This window comes from Vidua macroura, chromosome 22, assembly GCF_024509145.1.
Source record: "Vidua macroura isolate BioBank_ID:100142 chromosome 22, ASM2450914v1, whole genome shotgun sequence".
Lineage (NCBI taxonomy): Eukaryota > Metazoa > Chordata > Aves > Passeriformes > Viduidae > Vidua > Vidua macroura.
In genome coordinates, this window is record NC_071592.1 from 7,675,236 (window position 1) to 7,693,805 (window position 18,570).

The following is an 18,570-nucleotide window of genomic DNA, read 5'->3' on the forward strand; positions in this document are numbered from 1 at the left end:
CAGGGGCCACTGCTGTCAGAGCCCCCTCTCTGCTGCTGACAGCTCTGCTCCTGGGGACACTGCTCTGGCCCAGCCCAGGAAGAGCAGCAGTGCCCAGTGCCAGGAGTGGTGTCGGTGGGACCCCCTGTGCACAGGGACCCCCAGCCCCGGGGTGGCCGTGCCAGCCCCGCCAGGGACCTCTAGCCCCGGCAACCCAGAACAAGTGGAAAGCACAAGGGTGCAAACGCCGCCCGGGCCCAAAGGCATTGCAAAGAGAACTGAGATTTTAAAAAGAAACAGTATTTTTTTCCCAAAGATAGGCAAAAGCTAGGATTTACAGAAGATGTTTTATTTGGACAATCCTTATAAAAACAACAGTCTACAGAACATGTTTACATGGCAGCCTATAGAGTAACAATCTACAGAACATGTTTACATGGGTGCTTATAGACTAACAAACTTCCAAACATATTTACATGGGTACCTATAGACTAACAAACTTGCTAACATATTTACATGGGTACCTATAATCTAACAAACTTCCTAACGTATTTACATGGGTACCTATAGTCTAACAAACTTGCTAACATATTTACATGGGAGCCTATCGGGTAACAAACTTTAAAACATATTTACAGAAAACCTCTAAACATAGAACGTAATTACAAAGGGGTCATATCAGTGTCCATCATCTCCCTCAGTCCTGGAGGAAAGGATGCAGCAGCACTGGACTCTGCTGCCAGCAGTGGCTCAGGTGGGGTGGGCGTGGGAAGCATCTGCTTCTCTTGCTTGTGGGGCTCCATCTTCATCCGAGGACCATGGGCTCCTCCTCATCCTTCTCATCAACCTCCATTTCCTCGATGTCGTCCTCCACGTCCACCTCCATGTCCTCGGCAGTGTCTTCTGTGTCCACCTCCATCATTTCTTCTCCATGCACCACCATGTCCACTTCCATCTCCTCCAGGGTGTCTCTGACCGTCTGCAAGAGGCAGCACAATCTCACGCTGGGCTTGCTGTCCCACCCCATCCATTCCCACATGGCTGCAGCCTGCCCAAGCAGGGTGCCCCCCTCCCTGGAATGGCACTGTACCTCCACTGGGGCAGCAGTGCCCATCCTGCCGGGATTGGCTTCAGAGCAGGCGTCAGGAAAAGCCCAGGCGGCAGCAACAGCTCGGCACTGACGGGCAGAGCGAGGGGCGAGGGAGAGCTGGCCGCTGGCAGCAGGTGAAGTGTCTGCTGTGCTCGTTTCCAGGACCTGGACCTTCCTCCTGCAACACGCTGGGAGCTGTGATGTCACAGAAGTTTCAGGGCCACTCCAGACGGAGAGATGGGGATCATGGAATGATCAAATCCTTGAATGCTTTGGCTTGCAAGGGTCCCTAAGGATCATCTGCTTTCAACCTGAGCAACTTCCCACCCCACCAGGTTGCTCTGGACCCTGTCCAAGCTGGCCTTGGATGTTCCTGGCGATGGGGCATCCACAGCCTCTCTGCACTGCTCCCTGTGTCAGGGACAACCACCCTCCCAGGAGAGAACTTCTTCCCATCATCAAATCTATTCCAGCTCTTGCAGTTTGATCCCATTCCCCCTTGTCCTGTGACTACAGTTCCTGAGAAAGAGTCCTCCTCCCACTTCCCTGTAGTTCAGGCAGTTCCTGCAGGGTCCCACGTGCGGCTGACCCTGCAGACAGGAGAGAGAGAAGCCAAGCTCCCAGAGAGAGAAAATGGGGAAAGTGACAGGAGGGAAGAGAGGGAAAAGGTAGACGTGGGCCCATGGCCCCCAGCAGCAGCAGCAGCCACAGGCCCAAAGCCCCCCGCCCCCTGCCCAGCACAGCCTGCCCTGCCCCTCCAGCTGTCAGCCGAGTGGGGGACAGGGGCCAGTGGCCGCTGCCAGCAGCAGGAATGGGGGCAGCGTGAGGATGCCCTGGCTTGGCTTTTGTCTCTTGATCAGTGCGGGCGCAGGGCAGTGCAAGGCGGGCTGGCAAGCGAAGCCCGGAGCCTTTGGAGGCTCCAAGCCTTAAAGATCAGCCCCTGCAGCAGCCCAGATCCGGGTCCCGCAGTTCCCAAGGCTGCCATGGCCTTCAGAGCATGAAGGTGGATTTGGCATGCCTGTGGCCCGATGCCGCCTCCCGGTCCAGGAGTCCCCGTGGCTCCAGCAGCAAGGGTGGCTGAAGGCTTCCTGCCTGCTTTGGGCCATTGCTGCAGGGGCCACTGCTGTCAGAGCCCCCTCTCTGCTGCTGACAGCTCTGCTCCTGGGGACACTGCTCTGGCCCAGCCCAGGAAGAGCAGCAGTGCCCAGTGCCAGGAGTGGTGTCGGTGGGACCCCCTGTGCACAGGGACCCCCAGCCCCGGGGTGGCCGTGCCAGCCCCGCCAGGGACCTCTAGCCCCGGCAACCCAGAACAAGTGGAAAGCACAAGGGTGCAAACGCCGCCCGGGCCCAAAGGCATTGCAAAGAGAACTGAGATTTTAAAAAGAAACAGTATTTTTTTCCCAAAGATAGGCAAAAGCTAGGATTTACAGAAGATGTTTTATTTGGACAAACCTTATAAAAACAACAGTCTACAGAACATGTTTACATGGCAGCCTATAGAGTAACAATCTACAGAACATGTTTACATGGGTGCTTATAGACTAACAAACTTCCAAACATATTTACATGGGTACCTATAGACTAACAAACTTGCTAACATATTTACATGGGTACCTATAATCTAACCAACTTCCTAACGTATTTACATGGGTACCTATAGTCTAACAAACTTGCTAACATATTTACATGGGAGCCTATCGGGTAACAAACTTTAAAACATATTTACAGAAAACCTCTAAACATAGAACGTAATTACAAAGGGGTCATATCAGTGTCCATCATCTCCCTCAGTCCTGGAGGAAAGGATGCAGCAGCGCTGGACTCTGCTGCCAGCAGTGGCTCAGGTGGGCTGGGCGTGGGAAGCATCTGCTTCTCTTGCTCGTGGGGCTCCATCTTCATCCGAGGACCATGGGCTCCTCCTCATCCTTCTCATCAACCTCCATTTCCTCGATGTCGTCCTCCACGTCCACCTCCATGTCCTCGGCAGTGTCTTCTGTGTCCACCTCCATCATTTCTTCTCCATGCACCACCATGTCCACTTCCATCTCCTCCAGGGTGTCTCTGACCGTCTGCAAGAGGCAGCACAATCTCACGCTGGGCTTGCTGTCCCACCCCATCCATTCCCACATGGCTGCAGCCTGCCCAAGCAGGGTGCCCCCCTCCCTGGAATGGCACTGTACCTCCACTGGGGCAGCAGTGCCCATCCTGCCGGGATTGGCTTCAGAGCAGGCGTCAGGAAAAGCCCAGGCAGCAGCAACAGCTCGGCACTGACGGGCAGAGCGAGGGGCGAGGGAGAACTGGCCGCTGGCAGCAGGTGAAGTGTCTGCTGTGCTCGTTTCCAGGACCTGGACCTTCCTCCTGCAACACGCTGGGAGCTGTGATGTCACAGAAGTTTCAGGGCCACTCCAGACGGAGAGATGGGGATCATGGAATGATCAAATCCTTGAATGCTTTGGCTTGCAAGGGCCCCTAAGGATCATCTGCTTTCAACCTGAGCAACTTCCCACCCCACCAGGTTGCTCTGGACCCTGTCCAAGCTGGCCTTGGATGTTCCTGGCGATGGGGCATCCACAGCCTCTCTGCACTGCTCCCTGTGTCAGGGACAACCACCCTCCCAGGAGAGAACTTCTTCCCATCATCAAATCTATTCCAGCTCTTGCAGTTTGATCCCATTCCCCCTTGTCCTGTGACTACAGTTCCTGAGAAAGAGTCCTCCTCCCACTTCCCTGTAGTTCAGGCAGTTCCTGCAGGGTCCCACGTGCGGCTGACCCTGCAGACAGGAGAGAGAGAAGCCAAGCTCCCAGAGAGAGAAAATGGGGAAAGTGACAGGAGGGAAGAGAGGGAAAAGGTAGACGTGGGCCCATGGCCCCCAGCAGCAGCAGCAGCCACAGGCCCAAAGCCCCCCGCCCCCTGCCCAGCACAGCCTGCCCTGCCCCTCCAGCTGTCAGCCGAGTGGGGGACAGGGGCCAGTGGCCGCTGCCAGCAGCAGGAATGGGGGCAGCGTGAGGATGCCCTGGCTTGGCTTTTGTCTCTTGATCAGTGCGGGCGCAGGGCAGTGCAAGGCGGGCTGGCAAGCGAAGCCCGGAGCCTTTGGAGGCTCCAAGCCTTAAAGATCAGCCCCTGCAGCAGCCCAGATCCGGGTCCCGCAGTTCCCAAGGCTGCCATGGCCTTCAGAGCATGAAGGTGGATTTGGCATGCCTGTGGCCCGATGCCGCCTCCCGGTCCAGGAGTCCCCGTGGCTCCAGCAGCAAGGGTGGCTGAAGGCTTCCTGCCTGCTTTGGGCCATTGCTGCAGGGGCCACTGCTGTCGGAGCCCCCTCTCTGCTGCTGACAGCTCTGCTCCTGGGGACACTGCTCTGGCCCAGCCCAGGAAGAGCAGCAGTGCCCAGTGCCAGGAGTGGTGTCGGTGGGACCCCCTGTGCACAGGGACCCCCAGCCCCGGGGTGGCCGTGCCAGCCCCGCCAGGGACCTCTAGCCCCGGCAACCCAGAACAAGTGGAAAGCACAAGGGTGCAAACGCCGCCCGGGCCCAAAGGCATTGCAAAGAGAACTGAGATTTTAAAAAGAAACAGTATTTTTTTCCCAAAGATAGGCAAAAGCTAGGATTTACAGAAGATGTTTTATTTGGACAAACCTTATAAAAACAACAGTCTACAGAACATGTTTACATGGCAGCCTATAGAGTAACAATCTACAGAACATGTTTACATGGGTGCTTATAGACTAACAAACTTCCAAACATATTTACATGGGTACCTATAGACTAACAAACTTGCTAACATATTTACATGGGTACCTATAATCTAACCAACTTCCTAACGTATTTACATGGGTACCTATAGTCTAACAAACTTGCTAACATATTTACATGGGAGCCTATCGGGTAACAAACTTTAAAACATATTTACAGAAAACCTCTAAACATAGAACGTAATTACAAAGGGGTCATATCAGTGTCCATCATCTCCCTCAGTCCTGGAGGAAAGGATGCAGCAGCGCTGGACTCTGCTGCCAGCAGTGGCTCAGGTGGGCTGGGCGTGGGAAGCATCTGCTTCTCTTGCTCGTGGGGCTCCATCTTCATCCGAGGACCATGGGCTCCTCCTCATCCTTCTCATCAACCTCCATTTCCTCGATGTCGTCCTCCACGTCCACCTCCATGTCCTCGGCAGTGTCTTCTGTGTCCACCTCCATCATTTCTTCTCCATGCACCACCATGTCCACTTCCATCTCCTCCAGGGTGTCTCTGACCGTCTGCAAGAGGCAGCACAATCTCACGCTGGGCTTGCTGTCCCACCCCATCCATTCCCACATGGCTGCAGCCTGCCCAAGCAGGGTGCCCCCCTCCCTGGAATGGCACTGTACCTCCACTGGGGCAGCAGTGCCCATCCTGCCGGGATTGGCTTCAGAGCAGGCGTCAGGAAAAGCCCAGGCAGCAGCAACAGCTCGGCACTGACGGGCAGAGCGAGGGGCGAGGGAGAACTGGCCGCTGGCAGCAGGTGAAGTGTCTGCTGTGCTCGTTTCCAGGACCTGGACCTTCCTCCTGCAACACGCTGGGAGCTGTGATGTCACAGAAGTTTCAGGGCCACTCCAGACGGAGAGATGGGGATCATGGAATGATCAAATCCTTGAATGCTTTGGCTTGCAAGGGCCCCTAAGGATCATCTGCTTTCAACCTGAGCAACTTCCCACCCCACCAGGTTGCTCTGGACCCTGTCCAAGCTGGCCTTGGATGTTCCTGGCGATGGGGCATCCACAGCCTCTCTGCACTGCTCCCTGTGTCAGGGACAACCACCCTCCCAGGAGAGAACTTCTTCCCATCATCAAATCTATTCCAGCTCTTGCAGTTTGATCCCATTCCCCCTTGTCCTGTGACTACAGTTCCTGAGAAAGAGTCCTCCTCCCACTTCCCTGTAGTTCAGGCAGTTCCTGCAGGGTCCCACGTGCGGCTGACCCTGCAGACAGGAGAGAGAGAAGCCAAGCTCCCAGAGAGAGAAAATGGGGAAAGTGACAGGAGGGAAGAGAGGGAAAAGGTAGACGTGGGCCCATGGCCCCCAGCAGCAGCAGCAGCCACAGGCCCAAAGCCCCCCGCCCCCTGCCCAGCACAGCCTGCCCTGCCCCTCCAGCTGTCAGCCGAGTGGGGGACAGGGGCCAGTGGCCGCTGCCAGCAGCAGGAATGGGGGCAGCGTGAGGATGCCCTGGCTTGGCTTTTGTCTCTTGATCAGTGCGGGCGCAGGGCAGTGCAAGGCGGGCTGGCAAGCGAAGCCCGGAGCCTTTGGAGGCTCCAAGCCTTAAAGATCAGCCCCTGCAGCAGCCCAGATCCGGGTCCCGCAGTTCCCAAGGCTGCCATGGCCTTCAGAGCATGAAGGTGGATTTGGCATGCCTGTGGCCCGATGCCGCCTCCCGGTCCAGGAGTCCCCGTGGCTCCAGCAGCAAGGGTGGCTGAAGGCTTCCTGCCTGCTTTGGGCCATTGCTGCAGGGGCCACTGCTGTCGGAGCCCCCTCTCTGCTGCTGACAGCTCTGCTCCTGGGGACACTGCTCTGGCCCAGCCCAGGAAGAGCAGCAGTGCCCAGTGCCAGGAGTGGTGTCGGTGGGACCCCCTGTGCACAGGGACCCCCAGCCCCGGGGTGGCCGTGCCAGCCCCGCCAGGGACCTCTAGCCCCGGCAACCCAGAACAAGTGGAAAGCACAAGGGTGCAAACGCCGCCCGGGCCCAAAGGCATTGCAAAGAGAACTGAGATTTTAAAAAGAAACAGTATTTTTTTCCCAAAGATAGGCAAAAGCTAGGATTTACAGAAGATGTTTTATTTGGACAAACCTTATAAAAACAACAGTCTACAGAACATGTTTACATGGCAGCCTATAGAGTAACAATCTACAGAACATGTTTACATGGGTGCTTATAGACTAACAAACTTCCAAACATATTTACATGGGTACCTATAGACTAACAAACTTGCTAACATATTTACATGGGTACCTATAATCTAACCAACTTCCTAACGTATTTACATGGGTACCTATAGTCTAACAAACTTGCTAACATATTTACATGGGAGCCTATCGGGTAACAAACTTTAAAACATATTTACAGAAAACCTCTAAACATAGAACGTAATTACAAAGGGGTCATATCAGTGTCCATCATCTCCCTCAGTCCTGGAGGAAAGGATGCAGCAGCGCTGGACTCTGCTGCCAGCAGTGGCTCAGGTGGGCTGGGCGTGGGAAGCATCTGCTTCTCTTGCTCGTGGGGCTCCATCTTCATCCGAGGACCATGGGCTCCTCCTCATCCTTCTCATCAACCTCCATTTCCTCGATGTCGTCCTCCACGTCCACCTCCATGTCCTCGGCAGTGTCTTCTGTGTCCACCTCCATCATTTCTTCTCCATGCACCACCATGTCCACTTCCATCTCCTCCAGGGTGTCTCTGACCGTCTGCAAGAGGCAGCACAATCTCACGCTGGGCTTGCTGTCCCACCCCATCCATTCCCACATGGCTGCAGCCTGCCCAAGCAGGGTGCCCCCCTCCCTGGAATGGCACTGTACCTCCACTGGGGCAGCAGTGCCCATCCTGCCGGGATTGGCTTCAGAGCAGGCGTCAGGAAAAGCCCAGGCAGCAGCAACAGCTCGGCACTGACGGGCAGAGCGAGGGGCGAGGGAGAACTGGCCGCTGGCAGCAGGTGAAGTGTCTGCTGTGCTCGTTTCCAGGACCTGGACCTTCCTCCTGCAACACGCTGGGAGCTGTGATGTCACAGAAGTTTCAGGGCCACTCCAGACGGAGAGATGGGGATCATGGAATGATCAAATCCTTGAATGCTTTGGCTTGCAAGGGCCCCTAAGGATCATCTGCTTTCAACCTGAGCAACTTCCCACCCCACCAGGTTGCTCTGGACCCTGTCCAAGCTGGCCTTGGATGTTCCTGGCGATGGGGCATCCACAGCCTCTCTGCACTGCTCCCTGTGTCAGGGACAACCACCCTCCCAGGAGAGAACTTCTTCCCATCATCAAATCTATTCCAGCTCTTGCAGTTTGATCCCATTCCCCCTTGTCCTGTGACTACAGTTCCTGAGAAAGAGTCCTCCTCCCACTTCCCTGTAGTTCAGGCAGTTCCTGCAGGGTCCCACGTGCGGCTGACCCTGCAGACAGGAGAGAGAGAAGCCAAGCTCCCAGAGAGAGAAAATGGGGAAAGTGACAGGAGGGAAGAGAGGGAAAAGGTAGACGTGGGCCCATGGCCCCCAGCAGCAGCAGCAGCCACAGGCCCAAAGCCCCCCGCCCCCTGCCCAGCACAGCCTGCCCTGCCCCTCCAGCTGTCAGCCGAGTGGGGGACAGGGGCCAGTGGCCGCTGCCAGCAGCAGGAATGGGGGCAGCGTGAGGATGCCCTGGCTTGGCTTTTGTCTCTTGATCAGTGCGGGCGCAGGGCAGTGCAAGGCGGGCTGGCAAGCGAAGCCCGGAGCCTTTGGAGGCTCCAAGCCTTAAAGATCAGCCCCTGCAGCAGCCCAGATCCGGGTCCCGCAGTTCCCAAGGCTGCCATGGCCTTCAGAGCATGAAGGTGGATTTGGCATGCCTGTGGCCCGATGCCGCCTCCCGGTCCAGGAGTCCCCGTGGCTCCAGCAGCAAGGGTGGCTGAAGGCTTCCTGCCTGCTTTGGGCCATTGCTGCAGGGGCCACTGCTGTCGGAGCCCCCTCTCTGCTGCTGACAGCTCTGCTCCTGGGGACACTGCTCTGGCCCAGCCCAGGAAGAGCAGCAGTGCCCAGTGCCAGGAGTGGTGTCGGTGGGACCCCCTGTGCACAGGGACCCCCAGCCCCGGGGTGGCCGTGCCAGCCCCGCCAGGGACCTCTAGCCCCGGCAACCCAGAACAAGTGGAAAGCACAAGGGTGCAAACGCCGCCCGGGCCCAAAGGCATTGCAAAGAGAACTGAGATTTTAAAAAGAAACAGTATTTTTTTCCCAAAGATAGGCAAAAGCTAGGATTTACAGAAGATGTTTTATTTGGACAAACCTTATAAAAACAACAGTCTACAGAACATGTTTACATGGCAGCCTATAGAGTAACAATCTACAGAACATGTTTACATGGGTGCTTATAGACTAACAAACTTCCAAACATATTTACATGGGTACCTATAGACTAACAAACTTGCTAACATATTTACATGGGTACCTATAATCTAACCAACTTCCTAACGTATTTACATGGGTACCTATAGTCTAACAAACTTGCTAACATATTTACATGGGAGCCTATCGGGTAACAAACTTTAAAACATATTTACAGAAAACCTCTAAACATAGAACGTAATTACAAAGGGGTCATATCAGTGTCCATCATCTCCCTCAGTCCTGGAGGAAAGGATGCAGCAGCGCTGGACTCTGCTGCCAGCAGTGGCTCAGGTGGGCTGGGCGTGGGAAGCATCTGCTTCTCTTGCTCGTGGGGCTCCATCTTCATCCGAGGACCATGGGCTCCTCCTCATCCTTCTCATCAACCTCCATTTCCTCGATGTCGTCCTCCACGTCCACCTCCATGTCCTCGGCAGTGTCTTCTGTGTCCACCTCCATCATTTCTTCTCCATGCACCACCATGTCCACTTCCATCTCCTCCAGGGTGTCTCTGACCGTCTGCAAGAGGCAGCACAATCTCACGCTGGGCTTGCTGTCCCACCCCATCCATTCCCACATGGCTGCAGCCTGCCCAAGCAGGGTGCCCCCCTCCCTGGAATGGCACTGTACCTCCACTGGGGCAGCAGTGCCCATCCTGCCGGGATTGGCTTCAGAGCAGGCGTCAGGAAAAGCCCAGGCAGCAGCAACAGCTCGGCACTGACGGGCAGAGCGAGGGGCGAGGGAGAGCTGGCCGCTGGCAGCAGGTGAAGTGTCTGCTGTGCTCGTTTCCAGGACCTGGACCTTCCTCCTGCAACACGCTGGGAGCTGTGATGTCACAGAAGTTTCAGGGCCACTCCAGACGGAGAGATGGGGATCATGGAATGATCAAATCCTTGAATGCTTTGGCTTGCAAGGGCCCCTAAGGATCATCTGCTTTCAACCTGAGCAACTTCCCACCCCACCAGGTTGCTCTGGACCCTGTCCAAGCTGGCCTTGGATGTTCCTGGCGATGGGGCATCCACAGCCTCTCTGCACTGCTCCCTGTGTCAGGGACAACCACCCTCCCAGGAGAGAACTTCTTCCCATCATCAAATCTATTCCAGCTCTTGCAGTTTGATCCCATTCCCCCTTGTCCTGTGACTACAGTTCCTGAGAAAGAGTCCTCCTCCCACTTCCCTGTAGTTCAGGCAGTTCCTGCAGGGTCCCACGTGCGGCTGACCCTGCAGACAGGAGAGAGAGAAGCCAAGCTCCCAGAGAGAGAAAATGGGGAAAGTGACAGGAGGGAAGAGAGGGAAAAGGTAGACGTGGGCCCATGGCCCCCAGCAGCAGCAGCACCCACAGGCCCAAAGCCCCCCGCCCCCTGCCCAGCACAGCCTGCCCTGCCCCTCCAGCTGTCAGCCGAGTGGGGGACAGGGGCCAGTGGCCGCTGCCAGCAGCAGGAATGGGGGCAGCGTGAGGATGCCCTGGCTTGGCTTTTGTCTCTTGATCAGTGCGGGCGCAGGGCAGTGCAAGGCGGGCTGGCAAGCGAAGCCCGGAGCCTTTGGAGGCTCCAAGCCTTAAAGATCAGCCCCTGCAGCAGCCCAGATCCGGGTCCCGCAGTTCCCAAGGCTGCCATGGCCTTCAGAGCATGAAGGTGGATTTGGCATGCCTGTGGCCCGATGCCGCCTCCCGGTCCAGGAGTCCCCGTGGCTCCAGCAGCAAGGGTGGCTGAAGGCTTCCTGCCTGCTTTGGGCCATTGCTGCAGGGGCCACTGCTGTCAGAGCCCCCTCTCTGCTGCTGACAGCTCTGCTCCTGGGGACACTGCTCTGGCCCAGCCCAGGAAGAGCAGCAGTGCCCAGTGCCAGGAGTGGTGTCGGTGGGACCCCCTGTGCACAGGGACCCCCAGCCCCGGGGTGGCCGTGCCAGCCCCGCCAGGGACCTCTAGCCCCGGCAACCCAGAACAAGTGGAAAGCACAAGGGTGCAAACGCCGCCCGGGCCCAAAGGCATTGCAAAGAGAACTGAGATTTTAAAAAGAAACAGTATTTTTTTCCCAAAGATAGGCAAAAGCTAGGATTTACAGAAGATGTTTTATTTGGACAATCCTTATAAAAACAACAGTCTACAGAACATGTTTACATGGCAGCCTATAGAGTAACAATCTACAGAACATGTTTACATGGGTGCTTATAGACTAACAAACTTCCAAACATATTTACATGGGTACCTATAGACTAACAAACTTGCTAACATATTTACATGGGTACCTATAATCTAACCAACTTCCTAACGTATTTACATGGGTACCTATAGTCTAACAAACTTGCTAACATATTTACATGGGAGCCTATCGGGTAACAAACTTTAAAACATATTTACAGAAAACCTCTAAACATAGAACGTAATTACAAAGGGGTCATATCAGTGTCCATCATCTCCCTCAGTCCTGGAGGAAAGGATGCAGCAGCGCTGGACTCTGCTGCCAGCAGTGGCTCAGGTGGGCTGGGCGTGGGAAGCATCTGCTTCTCTTGCTCGTGGGGCTCCATCTTCATCCGAGGACCATGGGCTCCTCCTCATCCTTCTCATCAACCTCCATTTCCTCGATGTCGTCCTCCACGTCCACCTCCATGTCCTCGGCAGTGTCTTCTGTGTCCACCTCCATCATTTCTTCTCCATGCACCACCATGTCCACTTCCATCTCCTCCAGGGTGTCTCTGACCGTCTGCAAGAGGCAGCACAATCTCACGCTGGGCTTGCTGTCCCACCCCATCCATTCCCACATGGCTGCAGCCTGCCCAAGCAGGGTGCCCCCCTCCCTGGAATGGCACTGTACCTCCACTGGGGCAGCAGTGCCCATCCTGCCGGGATTGGCTTCAGAGCAGGCGTCAGGAAAAGCCCAGGCAGCAGCAACAGCTCGGCACTGACGGGCAGAGCGAGGGGCGAGGGAGAACTGGCCGCTGGCAGCAGGTGAAGTGTCTGCTGTGCTCGTTTCCAGGACCTGGACCTTCCTCCTGCAACACGCTGGGAGCTGTGATGTCACAGAAGTTTCAGGGCCACTCCAGACGGAGAGATGGGGATCATGGAATGATCAAATCCTTGAATGCTTTGGCTTGCAAGGGCCCCTAAGGATCATCTGCTTTCAACCTGAGCAACTTCCCACCCCACCAGGTTGCTCTGGACCCTGTCCAAGCTGGCCTTGGATGTTCCTGGCGATGGGGCATCCACAGCCTCTCTGCACTGCTCCCTGTGTCAGGGACAACCACCCTCCCAGGAGAGAACTTCTTCCCATCATCAAATCTATTCCAGCTCTTGCAGTTTGATCCCATTCCCCCTTGTCCTGTGACTACAGTTCCTGAGAAAGAGTCCTCCTCCCACTTCCCTGTAGTTCAGGCAGTTCCTGCAGGGTCCCACGTGCGGCTGACCCTGCAGACAGGAGAGAGAGAAGCCAAGCTCCCAGAGAGAGAAAATGGGGAAAGTGACAGGAGGGAAGAGAGGGAAAAGGTAGACGTGGGCCCATGGCCCCCAGCAGCAGCAGCAGCCACAGGCCCAAAGCCCCCCGCCCCCTGCCCAGCACAGCCTGCCCTGCCCCTCCAGCTGTCAGCCGAGTGGGGGACAGGGGCCAGTGGCCGCTGCCAGCAGCAGGAATGGGGGCAGCGTGAGGATGCCCTGGCTTGGCTTTTGTCTCTTGATCAGTGCGGGCGCAGGGCAGTGCAAGGCGGGCTGGCAAGCGAAGCCCGGAGCCTTTGGAGGCTCCAAGCCTTAAAGATCAGCCCCTGCAGCAGCCCAGATCCGGGTCCCGCAGTTCCCAAGGCTGCCATGGCCTTCAGAGCATGAAGGTGGATTTGGCATGCCTGTGGCCCGATGCCGCCTCCCGGTCCAGGAGTCCCCGTGGCTCCAGCAGCAAGGGTGGCTGAAGGCTTCCTGCCTGCTTTGGGCCATTGCTGCAGGGGCCACTGCTGTCGGAGCCCCCTCTCTGCTGCTGACAGCTCTGCTCCTGGGGACACTGCTCTGGCCCAGCCCAGGAAGAGCAGCAGTGCCCAGTGCCAGGAGTGGTGTCGGTGGGACCCCCTGTGCACAGGGACCCCCAGCCCCGGGGTGGCCGTGCCAGCCCCGCCAGGGACCTCTAGCCCCGGCAACCCAGAACAAGTGGAAAGCACAAGGGTGCAAACGCCGCCCGGGCCCAAAGGCATTGCAAAGAGAACTGAGATTTTAAAAAGAAACAGTATTTTTTTCCCAAAGATAGGCAAAAGCTAGGATTTACAGAAGATGTTTTATTTGGACAAACCTTATAAAAACAACAGTCTACAGAACATGTTTACATGGCAGCCTATAGAGTAACAATCTACAGAACATGTTTACATGGGTGCTTATAGACTAACAAACTTCCAAACATATTTACATGGGTACCTATAGACTAACAAACTTGCTAACATATTTACATGGGTACCTATAATCTAACCAACTTCCTAACGTATTTACATGGGTACCTATAGTCTAACAAACTTGCTAACATATTTACATGGGAGCCTATCGGGTAACAAACTTTAAAACATATTTACAGAAAACCTCTAAACATAGAACGTAATTACAAAGGGGTCATATCAGTGTCCATCATCTCCCTCAGTCCTGGAGGAAAGGATGCAGCAGCGCTGGACTCTGCTGCCAGCAGTGGCTCAGGTGGGCTGGGCGTGGGAAGCATCTGCTTCTCTTGCTCGTGGGGCTCCATCTTCATCCGAGGACCATGGGCTCCTCCTCATCCTTCTCATCAACCTCCATTTCCTCGATGTCGTCCTCCACGTCCACCTCCATGTCCTCGGCAGTGTCTTCTGTGTCCACCTCCATCATTTCTTCTCCACGCACCACCATGTCCACTTCCATCTCCTCCAGGGTGTCTCTGACCGTCTGCAAGAGGCAGCACAATCTCACGCTGGGCTTGCTGTCCCACCCCATCCATTCCCACATGGCTGCAGCCTGCCCAAGCAGGGTGCCCCCCTCCCTGGAATGGCACTGTACCTCCACTGGGGCAGCAGTGCCCATCCTGCCGGGATTGGCTTCAGAGCAGGCGTCAGGAAAAGCCCAGGCAGCAGCAACAGCTCGGCACTGACGGGCAGAGCGAGGGGCGAGGGAGAGCTGGCCGCTGGCAGCAGGTGAAGTGTCTGCTGTGCTCGTTTCCAGGACCTGGACCTTCCTCCTGCAACACGCTGGGAGCTGTGATGTCACAGAAGTTTCAGGGCCACTCCAGACGGAGAGATGGGGATCATGGAATGATCAAATCCTTGAATGCTTTGGCTTGCAAGGGCCCCTAAGGATCATCTGCTTTCAACCTGAGCAACTTCCCACCCCACCAGGTTGCTCTGGACCCTGTCCAAGCTGGCCTTGGATGTTCCTGGCGATGGGGCATCCACAGCCTCTCTGCACTGCTCCCTGTGTCAGGGACAACCACCCTCCCAGGAGAGAACTTCTTCCCATCATCAAATCTATTCCAGCTCTTGCAGTTTGATCCCATTCCCCCTTGTCCTGTGACTACAGTTCCTGAGAAAGAGTCCTCCTCCCACTTCCCTGTAGTTCAGGCAGTTCCTGCAGGGTCCCACGTGCGGCTGACCCTGCAGACAGGAGAGAGAGAAGCCAAGCTCCCAGAGAGAGAAAATGGGGAAAGTGACAGGAGGGAAGAGAGGGAAAAGGTAGACGTGGGCCCATGGCCCCCAGCAGCAGCAGCAGCCACAGGCCCAAAGCCCCCCGCCCCCTGCCCAGCACAGCCTGCCCTGCCCCTCCAGCTGTCAGCCGAGTGGGGGACAGGGGCCAGTGGCCGCTGCCAGCAGCAGGAATGGGGGCAGCGTGAGGATGCCCTGGCTTGGCTTTTGTCTCTTGATCAGTGCGGGCGCAGGGCAGTGCAAGGCGGGCTGGCAAGCGAAGCCCGGAGCCTTTGGAGGCTCCAAGCCTTAAAGATCAGCCCCTGCAGCAGCCCAGATCCGGGTCCCGCAGTTCCCAAGGCTGCCATGGCCTTCAGAGCATGAAGGTGGATTTGGCATGCCTGTGGCCCGATGCCGCCTCCCGGTCCAGGAGTCCCCGTGGCTCCAGCAGCAAGGGTGGCTGAAGGCTTCCTGCCTGCTTTGGGCCATTGCTGCAGGGGCCACTGCTGTCAGAGCCCCCTCTCTGCTGCTGACAGCTCTGCTCCTGGGGACACTGCTCTGGCCCAGCCCAGGAAGAGCAGCAGTGCCCAGTGCCAGGAGTGGTGTCGGTGGGACCCCCTGTGCACAGGGACCCCCAGCCCCGGGGTGGCCGTGCCAGCCCCGCCAGGGACCTCTAGCCCCGGCAACCCAGAACAAGTGGAAAGCACAAGGGTGCAAACGCCGCCCGGGCCCAAAGGCATTGCAAAGAGAACTGAGATTTTAAAAAGAAACAGTATTTTTTTCCCAAAGATAGGCAAAAGCTAGGATTTACAGAAGATGTTTTATTTGGACAATCCTTATAAAAACAACAGTCTACAGAACATGTTTACATGGCAGCCTATAGAGTAACAATCTACAGAACATGTTTACATGGGTGCTTATAGACTAACAAACTTCCAAACATATTTACATGGGTACCTATAGACTAACAAACTTGCTAACATATTTACATGGGTACCTATAATCTAACCAACTTCCTAACGTATTTACATGGGTACCTATAGTCTAACAAACTTGCTAACATATTTACATGGGAGCCTATCGGGTAACAAACTTTAAAACATATTTACAGAAAACCTCTAAACATAGAACGTAATTACAAAGGGGTCATATCAGTGTCCATCATCTCCCTCAGTCCTGGAGGAAAGGATGCAGCAGCGCTGGACTCTGCTGCCAGCAGTGGCTCAGGTGGGCTGGGCGTGGGAAGCATCTGCTTCTCTTGCTCGTGGGGCTCCATCTTCATCCGAGGACCATGGGCTCCTCCTCATCCTTCTCATCAACCTCCATTTCCTCGATGTCGTCCTCCACGTCCACCTCCATGTCCTCAGCAGTGTCTTCTGTGTCCACCTCCATCATTTCTTCTCCACGCACCACCATGTCCACTTCCATCTCCTCCAGGGTGTCTCTGACCGTCTGCAAGAGGCAGCACAATCTCACGCTGGGCTTGCTGTCCCACCCCATCCATTCCCACATGGCTGCAGCCTGCCCAAGCAGGGTGCCCCCCTCCCTGGAATGGCACTGTACCTCCACTGGGGCAGCAGTGCCCATCCTGCCGGGATTGGCTTCAGAGCAGGCGCCAGGAAAAGCCCAGGCAGCAGCAACAGCTCGGCACTGACGGGCAGAGCGAGGGGCGAGGGAGAGCTGGCCGCTGGCAGCAGGTGAAGTGTCTGCTGTGCTCGTTTCCAGGACCTGGACCTTCCTCCTGCAACACGCTGGGAGCTGTGATGTCACAGAAGTTTCAGGGCCACTCCAGACGGAGAGATGGGGATCATGGAATGATCAAATCCTTGAATGCTTTGGCTTGCAAGGGCCCCTAAGGATCATCTGCTTTCAACCTGAGCAACTTCCCACCCCACCAGGTTGCTCTGGACCCTGTCCAAGCTGGCCTTGGATGTTCCTGGCGATGGGGCATCCACAGCCTCTCTGCACTGCTCCCTGTGTCAGGGACAACCACCCTCCCAGGAGAGAACTTCTTCCCATCATCAAATCTATTCCAGCTCTTGCAGTTTGATCCCATTCCCCCTTGTCCTGTGACTACAGTTCCTGAGAAAGAGTCCTCCTCCCACTTCCCTGTAGTTCAGGCAGTTCCTGCAGGGTCCCACGTGCGGCTGACCCTGCAGACAGGAGAGAGAGAAGCCAAGCTCCCAGAGAGAGAAAATGGGGAAAGTGACAGGAGGGAAGAGAGGGAAAAGGTAGACGTGGGCCCATGGCCCCCAGCAGCAGCAGCAGCCACAGGCCCAAAGCCCCCCGCCCCCTGCCCAGCACAGCCTGCCCTGCCCCTCCAGCTGTCAGCCGAGTGGGGGACAGGGGCCAGTGGCCGCTGCCAGCAGCAGGAATGGGGGCAGCGTGAGGATGCCCTGGCTTGGCTTTTGTCTCTTGATCAGTGCGGGCGCAGGGCAGTGCAAGGCGGGCTGGCAAGCGAAGCCCGGAGCCTTTGGAGGCTCCAAGCCTTAAAGATCAGCCCCTGCAGCAGCCCAGATCCGGGTCCCGCAGTTCCCAAGGCTGCCATGGCCTTCAGAGCATGAAGGTGGATTTGGCATGCCTGTGGCCCGATGCCGCCTCCCGGTCCAGGAGTCCCCGTGGCTCCAGCAGCAAGGGTGGCTGAAGGCTTCCTGCCTGCTTTGGGCCATTGCTACAGGGGCCACTGCTGTCGGAGCCCCCTCTCTGCTGCTGACAGCTCTGCTCCTGGGGACACTGCTCTGGCCCAGCCCAGGAAGAGCAGCAGTGCCCAGTGCCAGGAGTGGTGTCGGTGGGACCCCCTGTGCACAGGGACCCCCAGCCCCGGGGTGGCCGTGCCAGCCCCGCCAGGGACCTCTAGCCCCGGCAACCCAGAACAAGTGGAAAGCACAAGGGTGCAAACGCCGCCCGGGCCCAAAGGCATTGCAAAGAGAACTGAGATTTTAAAAAGAAACAGTATTTTTTTCCCAAAGATAGGCAAAAGCTAGGATTTACAGAAGATGTTTTATTTGGACAAACCTTATAAAAACAACAGTCTACAGAACATGTTTACATGGCAGCCTATAGAGTAACAATCTACAGAACATGTTTACATGGGTGCTTATAGACTAACAAACTTCCAAACATATTTACATGGGTACCTATAGACTAACAAACTTGCTAACATATTTACATGGGTACCTATAATCTAACCAACTTCCTAACGTATTTACATGGGTACCTATAGTCTAACAAACTTGCTAACATATTTACATGGGAGCCTATCGGGTAACAAACTTTAAAACATATTTACAGAAAACCTCTAAACATAGAACGTAATTACAAAGGGGTCATATCAGTGTCCATCATCTCCCTCAGTCCTGGAGGAAAGGATGCAGCAGCGCTGGACTCTGCTGCCAGCAGTGGCTCAGGTGGGCTGGGCGTGGGAAGCATCTGCTTCTCTTGCTCGTGGGGCTCCATCTTCATCCGAGGACCATGGGCTCCTCCTCATCCTTCTCATCAACCTCCATTTCCTCGATGTCGTCCTCCACGTCCACCTCCATGTCCTCGGCAGTGTCTTCTGTGTCCACCTCCATCATTTCTTCTCCACGCACCACCATGTCCACTTCCATCTCCTCCAGGGTGTCTCTGACCGTCTGCAAGAGGCAGCACAATCTCACGCTGGGCTTGCTGTCCCACCCCATCCATTCCCACATGGCTGCAGCCTGCCCAAGCAGGGTGCCCCCCTCCCTGGAATGGCACTGTACCTCCACTGGGGCAGCAGTGCCCATCCTGCCGGGATTGGCTTCAGAGCAGGCGTCAGGAAAA